Raw genomic sequence first — 17,853 nt, forward strand, 5'->3', positions numbered from 1 at the left:
TCTGCATATTTACCATAAAGTTACTGGTTTAAGGAACAGCCTCTTTGACTTCATTTAAATACCAGGGTGGAGGCTATTTGATAAATAATTTTTCTTTCTCATTATCACATACAGCTTCTAACTAATACAGAAAGTTTCCTAACTAATATAAAAAGTGACTCTTTGAAGTAAGATTCTGCCTTAGTGAGAATCAAAAATATGTGGCATGGACTTAGCAGCTGGATGGAAGGAAGCGGAGAAACTAATACTGGAGATGTACTCCAACAAGAGCCTGTGTCATCTATTATAAACATATCCTTTTCCCTCCTTCACAGTGTTTATACATAAATACACACACATCTGTATACATTTCCCTATACAGCTGTATATATACATACTGAGAATTATAACGTGTATGTGTACAGATAAATGGTTTCCTTTGTATAAGGTAGCATCAGAATATTTTTGTCTACTCTTCAGAGTCAGTGGTAAGTATGAAAATTATTTTTACTAAGAAATAAAACTGTTGGAAACAATGTTGGTGATCACATAGGGATGGAATGAGGATTTCCCAGGGAAATGGAAAAGCACATTTTACTCATAGTAACTAAATGAGTGAGATATTATTATCCACATTTAAATGAAGGAAGAGACAAAAGTGAATTACTTTCACTTTGCATAATTGGTAATAATTTGAAATTTAAATGTAATATTCTGTTTGAAGGAGTTACTGAATTGACCCAATATAAAGATGACACAGGGACAAAGCCACCTTCAAGAAAACCAGGTTAAATGGATATACAAGTTACTTAGGGATCATTTGACAAGAAAGAGTTGAAACTATTAGTATATTTTCATCTCCTTGCTACCATATTTTTATAGCCTGAAATTTAGATTAAAATATAAAATATCAGCTACTAATACAGCCATTTTTGAAACAGATTTACCTTCTTAAGCATTGTGGAAAGTCTGATTTAGTATACAGTATTTGCCTTTGGAAAGATACTGAGGCACATGGCTGATTGTAGTAGGTAGGTTTAAAACCTTGTAATTACTAATATAAAATTTGAAATTAGGCAAATTATTGAAGGAATCTTTCACAGATGATGAGTGATTTTGTGAATGATTTTTGTAATTCATTAAACCATTTTCAGCACTGCCTGTTAAAATATTATCTCTAGGTAAATTACCGCTATGTGCCTTTAATGAGATTATAGTACTTGCAATTCAAACACCAGCTAACTAACTTAGCAGAAATTATTTTTTAAAAAGTGCCTCAACCACTAATTGAAACCAACAACTAATTTTTTTCCTTATAAGAAGCTAGTCACATCCCAGACACACATCTATTAGGTGAAACAGTACTTAAAATTTTTTTTACTTATCTATAACAAAACTCTCTAACATATAGGACAGCAATATAAAGACAAATTATAAAAGTCTGAACATTTAAACATTACAAATATAATCAATAAATTTGAAATATTGTAGAAAAAGAAATTTTGTTTTCAAAATACTTTAATAACAACATTAATACATTTCTGGCAGTAAAAGTGAAATTTTATTATCTGATTATATCTGCCATGCCGTATCTGTGTAATAAAATTTCTATAATGGTGGTAAGTTTTGAGTTGAAGGTGAACCTCAGGTTTTTCCTAGGTTTGTGTGTGCTGCTATGACCCAAGACTGCACGAGGCAGTGTTCTGACTCTTTATAAAGTTGTGCAGTAGATCTCTTCCCTCATATACAATGTATCATACACTCTCTTCCTCCTAGGAAATACTCCTGTTTATGTTAAAAGGCCTTGCCCATAAATAGTATTTGCAATTATTTTTGTATTAGAGTAAATACCGTCAGGAAATCATGTACCTTCTAAGAAAAAATGGTCAAACTAAAGTAAAAGTGATGACCTAGGGGTAAACAAAGAAGGACAAAGAACATTGCCCACCTCCCAGTTCTACAAGGACTGAGCTGTAACCCACGGCAGGTACTGACAGACAGTGAATCATCAGAGGAATTCAGGATGAAAACCCGGACGAAGCACTTTGTGCTTTGGGAAAACAGGCCCACTGATAGTTAGATGTGTCTCTCAGGATGAATTTTCATGAACCCAGATCCCTGCATCTTCCCATACATAGAAAATCACTAAAATCATTAACTTGAGATATCTGTTCTTTGTGACTAGCAGTAGTCTTTTACTAAAATGAATGTTTGAACGCATTCCTCAGCCAAAAAATCATATATAAACTAACCTCTCTCTTGCCTGTTCAGAGCAGTTCTCTCAGAGCTGACAGGCTGTCCTCCCAGGCTATACTTCTCAGTAAGATCCTGAATAAAACTTAAATTCACAACTCTTATGTTGTTTGTTTTTCTTTACATTCACAAAGCTAATCTAATAATGACAGAGAAGCAAACGAGGGATGGCATCTTAGTGTAATTCATCAGCATCACTGTGATAGCACTGCACAGGAAGCAGGGGGTTACAACAATTAACATTATTAATTGCTCACAGATCCATGCATTTTTGGCTGCTTCTCTACTTAGTTTTATATGTTGTGATTTGCTGAGATTACCTCTGCTAGGGTCCCCTGGGACGGACCACAGGGTGAGTGTTCGGATGAAATCTGTTCCACCCATCTCATCAGTGTGGGACACACACTGGAAGAGCACTTCTCATCTGGGACGTGGGGTTTCATGAAAGGAAAAAATGCAAGGGGAGTAAACAAACATGCAGTGCCTCTTAAGTTTTCTGCTTAGAACTAGCACACATCACTTCTGCTCAAGGAACTTCTGTCCCCTCATTCAGGAGTTCATTAGGAATATGTCTACCCCAAGTTATTTCAAGATATGCTTTGCCAAATTTAGTTCCACTATTAGACATGGCTTGAAAATTTTGTCTATAATAGCCTAATGGCTGATTACCATGTATCTCCAGTGTCAATGCCACATACCTTAGGTTGTGTTATGGCAGTATTCTACATCTGGTATCAATTTCTGTGTTGGTCTGGTTTTGTTATAATTATGCATAATATTCAGCTGACAATTCTGACATTTACAATGCCCTGCATTTTTTAGTGTTTAACAATTTACTATGATTCTTCAGAACTCTACTGGACTTACGTCTGCTGGACTTGGATGTAGGATGTAAATTCGGTGAAACACTGCTTCACGTGTCTCCTTGCTTTGGGAACAAGACCAGGATGAAGGAGCAAATCTTATAGGAGACATGTTCTCATAGTAGAAGACAGAGGAAATTAAGTGGTGAATGCACACATGTAACATCTCTGAAAACCTCTGCCTGGCACCTGCAAATTTTGCTCTGCCCATCTTCCCTTGGTCACAAAAGTTACCTGGCCAAGGCAAAAGTCAGTGGGAAAATAATTTTTTCCCCACATTAGACCATGGCAGGAGTGAGAAAGGAAGACTCATGATTAAATAAGACGATCTACATACCTGATAAACTAGATAAATACCCTAGCATTTTTATGTCCCTGCCATTGGCCTACTTCATTTCAAAAATACATAATATTCAAAAATATTTCACTGTTAGATGAAATCATTATCCAGCTGACTCATTTGGCTATTTATAAAATTAATGCTAGAGTTTTGTATACAAATCATCAATTTTATATAGTTTTCAATCTCCACATAATAGAACAAGGTGAAGAAATGATGTTTCTGAAACTAAAGGCCAATACAATAATTATTAAATAACAATTATAATATACTGATAAAGTTTATGACAATACCCAGATGAGGTAAATGTTTCCACCAATACTGGCCAGTCAATTTCTTCAACTTTGTAGTATGCTGTATTGAAAGATGAAATTACTGAGATTTCAGCTCTCTAAGGAGTAGTAATAGGAGAGGTTTTGAGAATTTTATTTGTTAGGTTATTAATGTCCACATAAGCTCACTGAAAAGTGAAGCTGTCTTTGTCTCCTTGCTCAGTGCCATTAATTTTATCACCAGGGAAGAATGTGTACAATAACTGCAGTTTCTATATTTCAGCTTTTGCAAAAAATCTAGCAATGATATGAATCAGAATGATTCTTTAATAATTCTGAAATATATATACATTCAAGCAGTTAGACATGCCTACATGAGACGTTTTGCTTCTAAAGTTCTTTGAACGTGACAGGTTGCTAATGCTTTACATCAATATTTTATTAAAATATGTCATAAACTCGATTTGACTTGTATATTAAAAATTATAAATCCTTGTTCACAAGAGCTGGTCAAACAAGACTTATTAAGCAAACACAGTGGGGGTGAATACAATATATATTGTCTTTTAACCTTATACCAATCTCAAGAATTCTAAAACTGTATAAAATGTTTTTATATCGACAAGTGATTCAGCCCTAACCCTGTACTTAGGGAATAGCAAGTTATTGTCCAAAATGTGTCCTCTCTTTTTTCTGGTAACATGGTGAGACTATATGTCCCACTTCCATTTCAGTGAAGGGTGTCTATATGACTAAGTGGTTGGTAATGGAATGTGAGCAGAAGTGACGTTTATCACTTTGGTGTTTAGTCCACAAGAAGGTGGCCTTATCCTTTCCATGGACAGAACAGTTAGAACTCAGTGATTCAGCTTTGAGACAGTGAAAATGGGTTGTGGGATGTGACTGCAACATGATGGAAGACATCTGAGTCTCCGAATGTCCATGTGAACAGAACTGTCTTGTAAATATTAACTATTAATTTATAACTAGTACATAAAAGTGAAATTAACTTGTTTGTTTTTTCAAACAACTGTGTTATGGGGCTTACATTAACACTAATGAACTCATTATAGTCATTTGATTTAGCAACAAGGCATAGTAATTTTAGTATTACCTTCTTATATAGTACATACACAGGGAGATGTTAAGATCGAATCTCTCACCAAATGTCGAGTTCCTCTTTTTATCACTTTTCATCACATGGGTTAGTTAGTATGTTTTTGATAATGGAAAAGATGGACCTTGTTTTACATTATTTTACATCACACAAAATTAACACACCAAAGATCAAAAAGGACCACTGCTAAGTTATCCGTATGCAAAAACATGTCAGTTTTGATATTTCTCATTTAAAGTTAAAATGAGTTATTCCACATTTCTTTTTTAGAGATTATCCTTTAAAGAAGAGACGTTTCAAAAATCAAATGTAATTGAAAACTCACTGAAAACAAGTAATATGCAAAATGATATCTGGATTGTTTATATACCAAGTCTGAAATCCTTGTGGATAAGAAATGTACAAGAATAAAGAATTCAGGGTTTTATATTTGTCTTGAAATGTAGTTATTTAAACTTTAGGAAAGATAATTGTTAATTGTAAAATGATATACTCTATATGAAAAGATACAGAGAAAATGGGTTCTCTTCTACAATTTAAACCCAGAGGGACTCTCCAGAGTAGCATGGTGCTAGGCACTGACATAAAGCATAAGGATGAATACACATTTCTACACAAAGCATATCTGAAATCTGTAAGTACTTTTAATTTAACTATTGACCAAGTTATTTTAATGTATAATTTTGGTGATTCCCAAGTTTGTTTTTTTCCTATTTCAGACACAGAGCAAAATAAGCCAAGTTAATTCTCCTGCACTCACTCAGTATTTGCAACTTGATGTAATAACAAACACTGCCCAGAGCAAATGTCATCATTGACGACTTAACACTTCCACAGTTTAGGTTCTCCCAAGTGCAGTCCTGAGGAGCACAGGGAAAGGGCTGGGGAAAGTGGGACAGAGAAAAAGCTAATAAAGAATATGTTAATGAGGGAGTTGCTCCTAAGGACAACTAAGGCTCAACCTTTCAGGGGTGTGGGGGACATCTGAAAAACACTGCAGAACAAACCCCAGGATTGTCTGACCAGCGGGAAGGTAGTGTTCATCTACTAACTCTCACTCTGCACTGGTGGAGCACCACTCTCAAGGGTGCTAAGTCCACCCTGCAGGACTGCATCTAGCGGTGCGGAGTAAGAGCCCTGGTGTCGGAGAAAGCCCTCAGGCAGGGAAGGGGACAGGTGCAGGGCCTGCCTGAGTATAGAAGCAGTGAGCATGTTGGAAATTGCAGCTACAGGTGAACTCAAATGGCTCAAGGCCATGCGCTGCCTCATCGACCTCACCTGCCACACTCTATTTTCTACCTATGATCCTCTGTTTATCTATTCATCTAATACTTATGGAACACCTTTCATTGGGAATGATCCGTTCTAAATGTCTGGAAAACTGCGGTCAACAAAACAGAATCCTTAACTCCTATGGAAATTTTATTCCAGCGAGAAAGACAGGTGTTAAAAAAAAGCAAATGATTATATATTTAAGAGACAGAGGAAAATATTTAGGATTTAGATAAATTGTCTGCATCTCCCTTCCTCACTCCCCCAAGAACCTGGGAATGACAACCAGAAGTTTTTTGTTCATTTTAAGTAAAAACTCTGCCCTCTAGGTATCTGAAAACAATGAAACAGACTGCCTCCTGAATTAAATAGTTGAATTTTTATATGTTAAAGATAATGAAGAATTTGTGGGTTACATGAGCTATTTGATTAAATAAGTAAACTCTTTTCTGACTTTGATTAGTGATTGAATTTCAAAATTTGTTCTGATTCTTCAAAACTTCTTTGCCTCTTTTAGAATTAAAGAGTATCTGAAATATTTTCATGTCACCAAAGAATATACTTCAAGTTGGATATATCTTTTCTCTCAGGGAATTTCATCAACTGTGTACAGAGCATGTGTGTAAGTTTTAAACCCCCAGCACCATCATAACACCTGGTATGTACTGGGCACTACACTATCTGTCCAAAGGATATATGCACAAACAATTTAAGCATTAATTTAAATACCTTGAAATTATATTAGTATTTTAACTTTCACATTTGTTATCAAATCCATTCCTGCATACGTTATCTCCTACATATATATAAAATCTGGTAGTGAGTTGGCTGCAGAGTTTAGAGAGGAGAAAAAAATTTTCAATTATTCTAAAATTTAAGACAATGTTCTGCACTTGAAACTGTTTAAGCTTTGAACACAGTGATATTTCTTTTGAAATTTGTCATTGGTAGGAATAAGCATGCCCCAAACACCTGGTTTCTGAAATGTCTATGTAAAGTGTATTTCTTGTATACAAAACCCAGGAAATTTTGGAGAAGAGTAATTTATGAGAAGTATGTATAATAAGGTAAAGAAGTTTCTGTCTTTTGATTATTTTTCTCTGAACCAAAAACAAATGTTGAAAAATCATAAGCTTCCAAATAGTGGAGATCCTTGCCTCCTCCTGGCTTTATATCAGAACAACAATGTTAGGTAGTCTCTCTTGTTTGTTCTTTGAAAAATATGATACAGATTGCCTTAGATAAACATTTTAAACCAATAATGAGGTGCATAATATTACAGCACTAATAAAGTTCCAGGCATTTCAAGGAAATTACTACATGTACTATATACACACACACATACACATAGACACACACTCAGACACACCAAGTAGAGGCTCTAGCTAAATTCTACAGCAGTTAATAATCTTTGTATAAAACCATTATAATTTGATAGTTTCAAATGAGGGGTATTTAAAATATTTATATACATATTATAATTGATTCCAGAAACTGACAAAACAAGTCCAAAATTATGGTCATATAAACATGATAACTACTTTCCAGGAATCATTTCTATTAGACATATAATTTCACAATAATACTTGTCAAGCTACACTTTTAGATTTGCATAAGAGTTTGATGTGTATGTTCCTAAACTTTATATATTTATATGATACATTATAAAGGAGAAATACATAATTAGAGATGATGCATTTTTAAATCTACACCCACAAGGTGTTATGTTCAACTGAAGATACCTTTGGATCTCCAATATAGATTTGTGTAGATTTATTCTTAATGACCTGAATAGCCCTTCTTAAGATGGCAAACTCCCTCCAGATTCCTAGAACAGAGGTCTGGAAGCAAGTCACAATTTTGCTTCGAAAAATGGGTTGTGTTACGCTACAAGGCAATGGTGGCTTTTTTCATAAGCACTGCGATGAGTATGGGAAACTGCCTTATGGACGAAAAAGACTAATTCTAAATATAAGTGCGATATTCTTTAGATACATGTTAATACTTACATTGCTGTCTTAGACATATCCTGAACCAAGTTTGCAACCATGTATCAAGGAAGTGAAAATAATTACCTAATTATTAAGACAAAATATCTAATTTTTGTATTTCTTTAATCTCTTTACTTAGATGATAGCTCCATATAAAGTGACAGAAGTGATATAAAATGGCACACTTAATGTAACAATAAAGCCAGTACCTGTGATCCGTTCATTATTCCTCAACCTGGTCAACTGTTTAGACTGAATTATCTTTCTTTCCTGTAACCTGGGATTAATGTGTGTACAGTTCCTAGCGTTATATCAAGTACCTGAAAGGCCATCAAATTAACAAAATGAATAATTCTTCCCTTTTAGTGAATAACAGCTCAAAATTTACCTGGGGATAGTCATCATGGCAATAAAGCTTATCTTGCGTTGATGGATACTTGGCAGGACACAAATTATTAGCATCTGAGATGTAGTGTTTCCTTTCTCCACCTTTTTCTTTTTTCTTGTATTTTTCCTCCTTCCATCTCCCCTTGTTTTCATCTTTCCCTTGCATGTTTCCTTCTCTCCTTTCCTCTGAATTCCATTCTGTTATAGTCAGACAGGGTAATAAGAATATCCCCGCTAGCCTCCTCTTTACCTTGATTTACCACTTTCAACTTCACTAGCTCTTGTTACGCTGCCTTTCCCACCAATGTCTTTGGCTGAGGAGAAGGCAGATGAAGAGTTCAGAGAGGTTACGCCTCCGTTCATCAACCACTGGCAACTTGTTTTTCACTTCTTATTCTAAAATAATACTTGGTTAACCCACTGCTGACTAGTATGGTGCTTATGCCGTATTTGTTTCCTATCCTAGAGAGACACTATCTTTGGCTCTTACTGTATACCACTTTAAAATGCTTTGGAACACAAGCTAACTGCCTCAAATTCACTCTGTAACATAGATGATATTGAGGAGGAGTGGGGGAAGGGAGACTTGCTTGCGTGCACGTGGGTGTGACTGTGCATGTGTAAGCGTGCACACGCACATGCACTCACACACACAGGATAGGGAACACACAGTGACTATACTAAAATGTGAAGTCCTGTCTGCCACACACAGCATTGCGTTAATCACCATTGAGCTCAATGCACACATGGAACTAAACTGAAGGATAACAAATACTCTACATGTGATTATTAAGCCCTGAAAACATAGTGTCCTGAGGTATGCCACAAGAGCCACAAATTCTTTAATTCCCCTTTCACTGAGAGTTGGAGTATGTTCTTATTCTCCCTAAATCTGGGCTGGCTCAAGACTCCTTTGATGAATAAAAGCAACATTCTGTGCTTCAGCTCTAAAACATCTAGCAAGTTCTGTCTTAGCCTTTTGGAACTCTGAGTTCCCATGAATGATGTCCAGCGACTTTGCTGTGGAGACTATCTGGAGAGACCCTGAAATTACATCACAGACGGGTCTAGCTGAGCTCAGCCGTCAGCCTTTCTTTCCTTCCCAAGATACCAGATGAGTGAAGCCACCTCGAACCATCCAGATCAGTGTAGGTGCCAGCAAAATACCGTGACTGAGGAGTTGACGCATATGGAACAGAAGAATCACCCCGAGCTAGTGCCCATACTGCTGCCGCACCAAACAGTGAGACATATTAAGCGGTGGTTATTTAAAGTCCGGCATGTTGTTGTCGGCCACTTATCAGTAGACCAAAAGATCATGCTCTGCAGGCATGAGAAAAATCTACTTAGTCTTCTGATTATTTCTACGGCTTCTGCATATTTTCCATTTTCCATTTCATGACAATATCCTGTGGTCATGACTTGGAGTGGGTACGAGTGGAAGAAAGAGAAGGAGAGGGCACTGAACGGTTTCTCCCATCAAATACCCTGATATATTTCCGTTTTCCCTTCATGTGTTTGTGATTTTAGAGAGAAACAGAGCTAAGACAGAAGAGCACAACATAAATAAGAGGTCTGTCTTAGAGGAAAGGGCCAAGAGCTAGCCTAGTTGATGCCAAATACCCGCAGTGCTGCACAAAAGGAGAGACACTTCTATGACCTGGGTTCAAAGCTGTGATTTAGTGAATGCACTGCTGCTTGTAAGAGTTATTGAAGAAATCACGGTCCACCCAGGCAGCTCTCCATAAGTCTGAGCACATTTTCTGGTTTTAGCAGCTCCTAGTTCTATGACAGTTTCAAATTGGGCTTCGGTTTTCCTTTGAAGCATTTTTTTCTTTTCTTTTTTCTTTTTTTTTTGCTCAGTCTGCTTCTTTTAAAGGCCCTCTTTCAGCTTTTAAAAAGATGAAAGGACGCATGGAAGTCAATTATTTTCAAAAGAATAAGACAGAAAAACAATAATAGAGACTGAGAAGTTGGGTGAGAGATACCTTTGTGACTTACTTAAAACAGGTCAAAACATTTCAGACTTTGTGATGTCAACTGTTTAAAAGTAGTTTAATAACATGTAGTCTCCCAGTCTGCGTCCACACAGAATCTCATCATGTGGTCGCACTGCTCTGGCAGAACAGCACCAGAATAACACACAGCCTGTGGACGTTCACATCACCACCGCCAGGTCACGCTGGTGTATTACTGACATGTAACTGTAAACTCCTCCGCTGAAAAGTGTGGCTAAACTCCACAGTATTTCAAAAATATCTTTTCATGACCGAATAACTTGAAAATACGTGGAAAGATTAGTTGGCTGATTTGATAATTATAAAAATGAAAAAATGATGATTAAGAAAAATGAAACTGCAATTCAGAATTTAAGACTTCACCAGACATTGCACTGCCCAGTTTTCATAAATTATTTGAAATACCTGTAAAGATACAAAATAGTACCCTAAATTTCAGCCTTGCAAGGAAAGGTCAACAGTCAATCTATTGCCAAAATCTTACATGATTTTCTGCTACTAACTGGTTTATGAAATGTATAGTGAAAATAAGGAAAATTTGGCTACCACTTGAAATGATGACTGCTAGCTGAAGCTACTGAATTCCAGTGAAATACCCATGAAAACACAAGAGATACAAAGTCATAAAGCAGCTAAAACCTGTGAACACTGATCAAAGATTTGCCAAGTCCCTGAAGAAACCATTACCAACCACATCAGAAATAAGACCCTAAAGCAAGAAATAAAAAGTTAGCAAGGTGATAGCAGATTTCTGTCCAATCACAAAGAAGGCAAAATCTTCTCAGATTAGAAAAAGGAAACTTTTCTATTCCTTTCTCCACCCAAAATATACATGTATACACCTTACAGGATTAGCTTTCTGGTTTTTCTTTCCCCCAAGAATGTGACTACATTGGATGCTCTTGTTTTCACTTGTTTCCATTTCAGGGCTGAGTCTGGCACCCAGTGACCTGGATGGACCCTAGGACATCAAGTCCATCACAGGGAAGGACAGAGATGGAAAAAGCTGGAGTGTTGGTATGTTAGGGTTACGGTGGTTCATGTCCTGTCTCTGAAAAGGAAAGAACTACATCCTGCTTCAAATCTCCCAGTAATAAATTCCTCTCCCTGAGTCAAGGAAAACCCTTTAATTTCAGAAGAATCATTTTAGATAAATGAACCTTAAACAGCAGACAGTTGGGGACACATGTTTTATAATCCAGATTATTTTCTAACTCAGAGATTTAGGAGAGCAGAAACAATTTACCTATTCTATTCATGTCAAGACCTAAGCTAGACTGGAGCTCACTCCATTTAACACGAGAAGACAAAAAGCACCTGCATTTTATAATAAAACCAATTTTTAAAAAGGCAAAATAAAAACTAAAATAGCAGTGAAGATAAATATGAGAATTATAATTGTGTACTCTTTAAAATTCAAGAAAAAAGATCATAAAAAATAGGTAAAAGTTGAGATGATAACACAATAAATTCAAATGAAAAATTTTGATAAAAATTAAGTGCAGAGAGAGGGAGAAATGAAGGGGGATCTCACTGAGATATAAAAATATTATAAGGAAAATTAACAAATTCTTAAAACTTGACCTGTTTTGAATGCAAACTATATAAATTAGAATCAGTATTGTAAAGAAAAATGTAAGTCTGTCTCATATTCTAGAGAAGATAAAGAATTAAAATCAGAGGACATTATATATTAAATATGGGGTATTAATATAATGTGACAACAGTAAATTACAGATATGAAGGGCAGAGAATGCAACAAAATATAACATGAATCCTTGAAAATGAAAGAAAAGCCAATCTAAGGTAACATAAAAATGGATACGAGTAAGAGAAATAGCAAAAGTAGTTCTTAAGGGAGCACAAACATAATAATCATACTCAATAACAATTGTCTGGTTATGAAATCTATTATTTTTATCAATAAAATCAAATATACGTGGGAGTGTATAGTTCAAGTGGTAGAGCACATGCTTAGCATGCACGAGGTCCTGGGTTCAATCCCCGGTACCTCCTCTAAAAATAAATAAGCCTAATTACCTAGCCTTCTGCCAAAATAAAATATATAATACAAGAATAAATAAAATATAAAAAAAAGTAGAATCAAATGTAATAAATGTTAAAATATTTCTAATAAATATAATGCTGATTTAAATTTGACAGAATAAGGACAAATGAGTAAGGATATCTAAGAATATCTAAGAATATATTTAAAAAGAAAAGTAACATGAGCACATTTATACCAGATATTAATGTGTACTCTAACACTATACTAAATAAGATCTGATTTGGGTGAATGAAACAATATAGGAGTAGCTTGATAACAGTCACTTTGCATCTCATTTAATACCTGCCTTCCATCACTGCATATACTGAACATCGTAAGAGCAGTACTAGTGGGTACCAAAAGTAAAAAATCAAAAGGTAAAAGAGATTCATCCCAAAGAAACAAAACTGTCAAAATTTGCTGGCGAGATTATCACTTACATACAAAGCTAAGAGACTTTGTAAGAAATTATTATAATAAAAAAAAAGAGTTCTGTAAGTTTTCTGGAATAATACGAAAGTCAGCTTACACAAATCAATTGTATTCCTGAACACCAGCACAAATGCTTAGAAAAAGTTACAGATGAAAAACGGGGATTTTCCTGTTGTCTCTAAATTTTGGCTAACGCACAAGACAGGGAACAGTGATGTGCGCCCACTGATGAGATGGCCTTAATCTCCCCCTCATCTCCTTAGACAAGCTTCTTCCTGACTCAAGGCCCTGACCTCCCTTTATGTAGGGCATTTACTTCAGAAAAAAAGTATCACTAAGGAATACAGAGCGCCTTCCTCCCTGCCTCTGTGGGAGGACAGGAGCCTGACTCTACTGGAGCCTCGCCCCAAGTTGCAAAACTGCTTCCACTTAGGAAGAGAAGACAAAGTTTACTCTTCCCTTAGCTAAAGCCAATTAGCAAACACAGGTGAACTAAGAAACTCTCCAACTCTATTTCAGCAGTGTTGGTCTCAGACTGAGCTCTGGCCTCTCTCCCCTATTGCAATAGTTTTGAATAAATCTTCCCTGCCTGTTTAATTTTGTCCAATGAAATCTTTGCTTTGACACCACACTTACATTTGAGAAGAAAGGGAAACCCAGAAATTGCAAAGAGCTTGGAAAAGTAATGAGCAAGGGAGGAACATAAAAGAACTTCTACTCCAGGTCTCCAAGGTGTAAGAAAGGGAAAATCTGAGCTGGGAGTGAGATTTAAATTTTAAAGTGAAATTGACTGGAACTATCATTTTAATACCTAAAAGTGAGTTATAATTACTGAGAGAAAATTTGTTCCGTAACTGTAACAAAGTGTTCTGAAAGTGCTGGCTTCTGTCTTAGGAGTTACTCAAGAGACACGGATTAGGGGAAGGAGATTAAACAGTTTATTTAAGGGCAGTTGGATAAAAATACAGATATTTCTTGAGGTATTCATCCAAGTTCAGTATTTTAATAAGATATTTAAATAACTTGTAAGAAGTATATCACTTACAATATTAACACAATTAATTACTTTAAATAACTCTGACAAAATATGTGTAGGACTTTATTGGAAAAAAACAAACAAAAAAACAAAAACAGTAAGCCACAATGAAAAGGTATAATATAATCTATTAGGAGACAAAGTATTAGTATATTACATATATCCCCAAATAAATTTCTAATTTTAAAAATCCAAATTAGACTACTAATGTTTCTCCTACCTTTCATCATTTTTAGTCTAACAAATGCAATCCAGGTAGATTAAAGGATTAAATGTAAAAAGCAAAATTTATAAAATACAGTTGACTCTTGAACAACATGGGGTTTGGGGGCGCTGACACCTCGTGCAGTCGGAAATCCGCGTGTAACTTTACACGTAGCCCTCTGTACCCCTGGGTCCACAGCCTCGAACTGAGCCAGCTGTGGAGGGTGCAGAACTGCAGTGTGGGTTTACTGAAAGAAATCTGCATGAAACAGACCCAGGTGGTTTAAACGCGTGTTGTTCAAGGGTAGACTGTATAGGAACGCATTTTAATCAAGTCAAGTCAAGGAAGACTTTAATGAAAGGTATGAAAACTATAAAGCCTACAGGAAAAGATTAGTATAAACTGACTACACCAAAACTTAGAACGTTTAATCAAGAAAAAATATATAAACAGGGTAAGGAATGAGGATCAGAAACTGTGAGAACCGTTTCCACCGACTGCCACGAGCATCTGCGCACACCTACAGCACCTGACTTCACGGCTCAGAGTTAGCCTGTTCTTGCTCCCGTGTGCAACCGAGCCCCATACCTATGTGCTAACTTCCATAGCCTCTTTTGTATCAAGAACACTGCTCTAGTAATTCCTTCCTGCTTAACCTATACATTCAAATGTTTGCTTTCTACGAGATAATGCTCATTAGTTTACAAGTAGACTGGATTTCTCCCATTCTAAGTATGACGTGATATGCAAAGTTTCTCCTGAACCCATTTTCCCTGCCTGCTATTTACTCATTGTTTTGCTTCCCTTTCATGGCACCAGTCCTTAAATGACTTTTCTATCCTCCTCTCCTTCACTGTAATTCTCACTTAAGCCCAATCCAATTAGGCTTTTGCCCCACAGACACTGTGCTCATGACTTTCACGGTGTGACACCACTGGCGCACTTAGAACTAGCATTTGTCACGGCTGACCATGCTCTTCTCTTTCATTCATGTTCTTCCATTTTTCCTAATTTTTTCAGAGCTCACTTTTCACCCCTTCGCAGCTTCCTTCGCTGTTTCTGCTCTCCTTTCTTTGCTCTAAGCGTTGTGGTAGCCCAGAGCTCACTGCACATTCCTCTTCTCCTGTTTTCCCTTTGAGATCTCACTCATATCTGGTGCTGGAAGTACTGTTTCTGCACCAGCAGTTGAAAGATTTACATACCCAAGGCCGATTTTCCCTCCTAACATCCAGACCTGTATGTATATAATTGCTGATATCCTTATCAGAACGAACTTCTAATTAATGATCCTTTTAGCAGTATCTTTAAAATATTTCCAGAATCAGACCTTTTCTCACCACCTTCACTGCTTCTCAGTCTAACGGCTACATTCTCTCTCCCCAGATTTCTATAACACTTGCTAACTTGTCTTTCTGCTTTTACTTTGCCTCCTTCATTGGCTCTTCTTAAGAGAGCAGCTGCCAGAGCAGAGTTACAGCTTAGAAAGCTAAGTGACTCCTCGCCTCAAAATCCTGCCACAGCTCGCCACTTTCCCCAAGTTAATGCTACTGATCTTACATATCCTGCAAGGGCCGCACACTCTCAGTGCCCCACTTCAGATATCATCTTTTAAAATGATCTGCTCCACTCCCTTCCATTCAGGTGGCCACTTTCCCTTCCCTCTAACATTCTGGGCGTGTTCCTGCTTGTGAAACTTTGTTCCAAATGGGAAAATATATGACAAATAATTAATGTTTTTATTACATAAAAAGTTCTACATTTTACATATAATTCATTATCAACCAAATGCAAACCATCACATGTGATGCTAAAAACTGGCAAAGAATGTGGACACATATGTCAGAATATGAAATATAAATGAGCAATAAAGCATATGTACAAGGGAACTGCAGTTGGCAGTGTAATTCTTACTCTTGAGGGCTATTGTACATTTTGTATCAGGGACATGTACTATTAATGCTCTTTTAAACAATTCCTCATCAAATGACATGTGCTAAGGAAATAAAATGCTATGATTGTGAAGTTTGACACATACTCATTTTATCACACTATTATTTATGCTAATTAAACACTGGTGAGATAAATTTCTGATTTTTAAATAGTGATATAAAGTATATTTAGTAGTCATTCAGAATAACATTTTGAGGAATATTTAATGACTCAGAATATGAATTCAAAATGCAGAATGCACGTTTATTTATTTATTATATGTATATGAGTGTGTGTGAGCGCGTGTGCGTGTGTGCACCAGAGTAAGGAAACACATTGAAAGGGCCAATGATTATGATCTCCAAGAGGTGGGACCAGAGTATATTTCAAATGTATTCTTTATCCTTTGCTATATTTTACATGTCTTATAAGATATACATTTGTGGGCTTCAGAATTTTATAATCAGTATTTTACAGATTAAGCTATATTGTTTCATGTTTGTTATGTCAGAAACATATGGTAATGACCAGGTCAGGACTTAAAACAGAAAGGAGGAAACTGAAACTGGGGAGGGTAAACAAAAAGCATCTGAAAGTCAGTAGATTGATTTTTTTTTTTTTTTTGGTAGGGGGAGGTAATTAGGGTTATTTATTTATTTTTAGAGGAGGTACCGAGGATTGAACCCAGGACCTCATGCATCCTAAGCATGCACTCTACCACTTGAGCTATACCCCTCCCCCTAGGCTGGCTTATTTTTAATTTTATGTGATGTTATACAGAAAGGTTTTAGATCAACAGAATATTTCATCAACACTGATGCCATATGATACTTACAAAGCATTTACATCCACTATCTAAGTTGAGTTTTCACAAGACTTTGAAGTAAACGTTAGTATTATTATATGTCTTCTCCAAAGTCAAGCACATTTATTAATTTACAAATAGATGCTGAGTCCCTGGTATGTGCCCAGGGAACTCCAACATTGACACCCCCTGGATTCAGGGCCATCTCCTTTGACTCCAAGCTCATACTCTTGCGCTACACTAAAGTAATAAGCATTTTTTGGTGAGTTCAATTTGAAACTTTTGTTTTTTTTTTCTCTTACAGGTTTCTATTTGTCCTTTCACAAAGTAATTGATCTAAATCTCCACTTTGCAAACAAAACCCAGACTTTGTATACTTTGTAAATAATCCAATTAAAATCTAAATCATCTAGATGAAATATTTCTCTTCTACATATCCGTTTGCTGGTGGCCACCTGCTTACACTATACTTAGAAAGCTGCCAAACAAATACATCCTTTCCACTTGGTAACAGGAAATAATTTCCAGGCCATCACCTTCCACATTATGTTTCATCTTGGCATTAATTTTAATGAAATAATAATGTACTTGGCACCAGAATATCATCTACCATCCAAGGATCTCCAAGTATGTAACAAACATTAATTAAGTACACAATAGCTCTGTAAGAGAAAACATCATTATCACTATCCTGGAAGTGAATAGATTGTTGAACAGGGAAAATAATGATGGGGAAACCATTTCGAACTAATCAGAAGGGAGTAAGCTGCCAACTGGATTGCTTTCAGTGCATTACCTTACTCAGAGGAGTAGGAAAAGGGCTGGGAATGAGCGGGGACTGCTAAGAGAAGGAACCCCAAATCCTGAGATTGGGGTAAAACATTTCACCTCTTTACCCAGTTTAACA

At 36.2% G+C, this 17,853-nt stretch overlaps 1 long non-coding RNA gene across 1 annotated transcript in view; it reads left to right on the plus strand.

The window, feature by feature from the left end:
• Positions 1 to 17,464, plus strand: part of LOC116664866 — an 81,948-nt gene extending 64,484 nt beyond the window's left edge. The window contains exons 3-4 of the long non-coding RNA XR_004321362.1: positions 11,420 to 11,509; positions 17,251 to 17,464. This is a non-coding gene — a long non-coding RNA (uncharacterized LOC116664866). The remainder of the gene's footprint in view (positions 1 to 11,419; positions 11,510 to 17,250) is intronic.
• Positions 17,465 to 17,853: the final 389 nt, after the last annotated feature.

This window comes from Camelus ferus, chromosome 7 (genome assembly GCF_009834535.1).
Source record: "Camelus ferus isolate YT-003-E chromosome 7, BCGSAC_Cfer_1.0, whole genome shotgun sequence".
Classification (NCBI taxonomy): Eukaryota; Metazoa; Chordata; class Mammalia; order Artiodactyla; family Camelidae; genus Camelus; species Camelus ferus.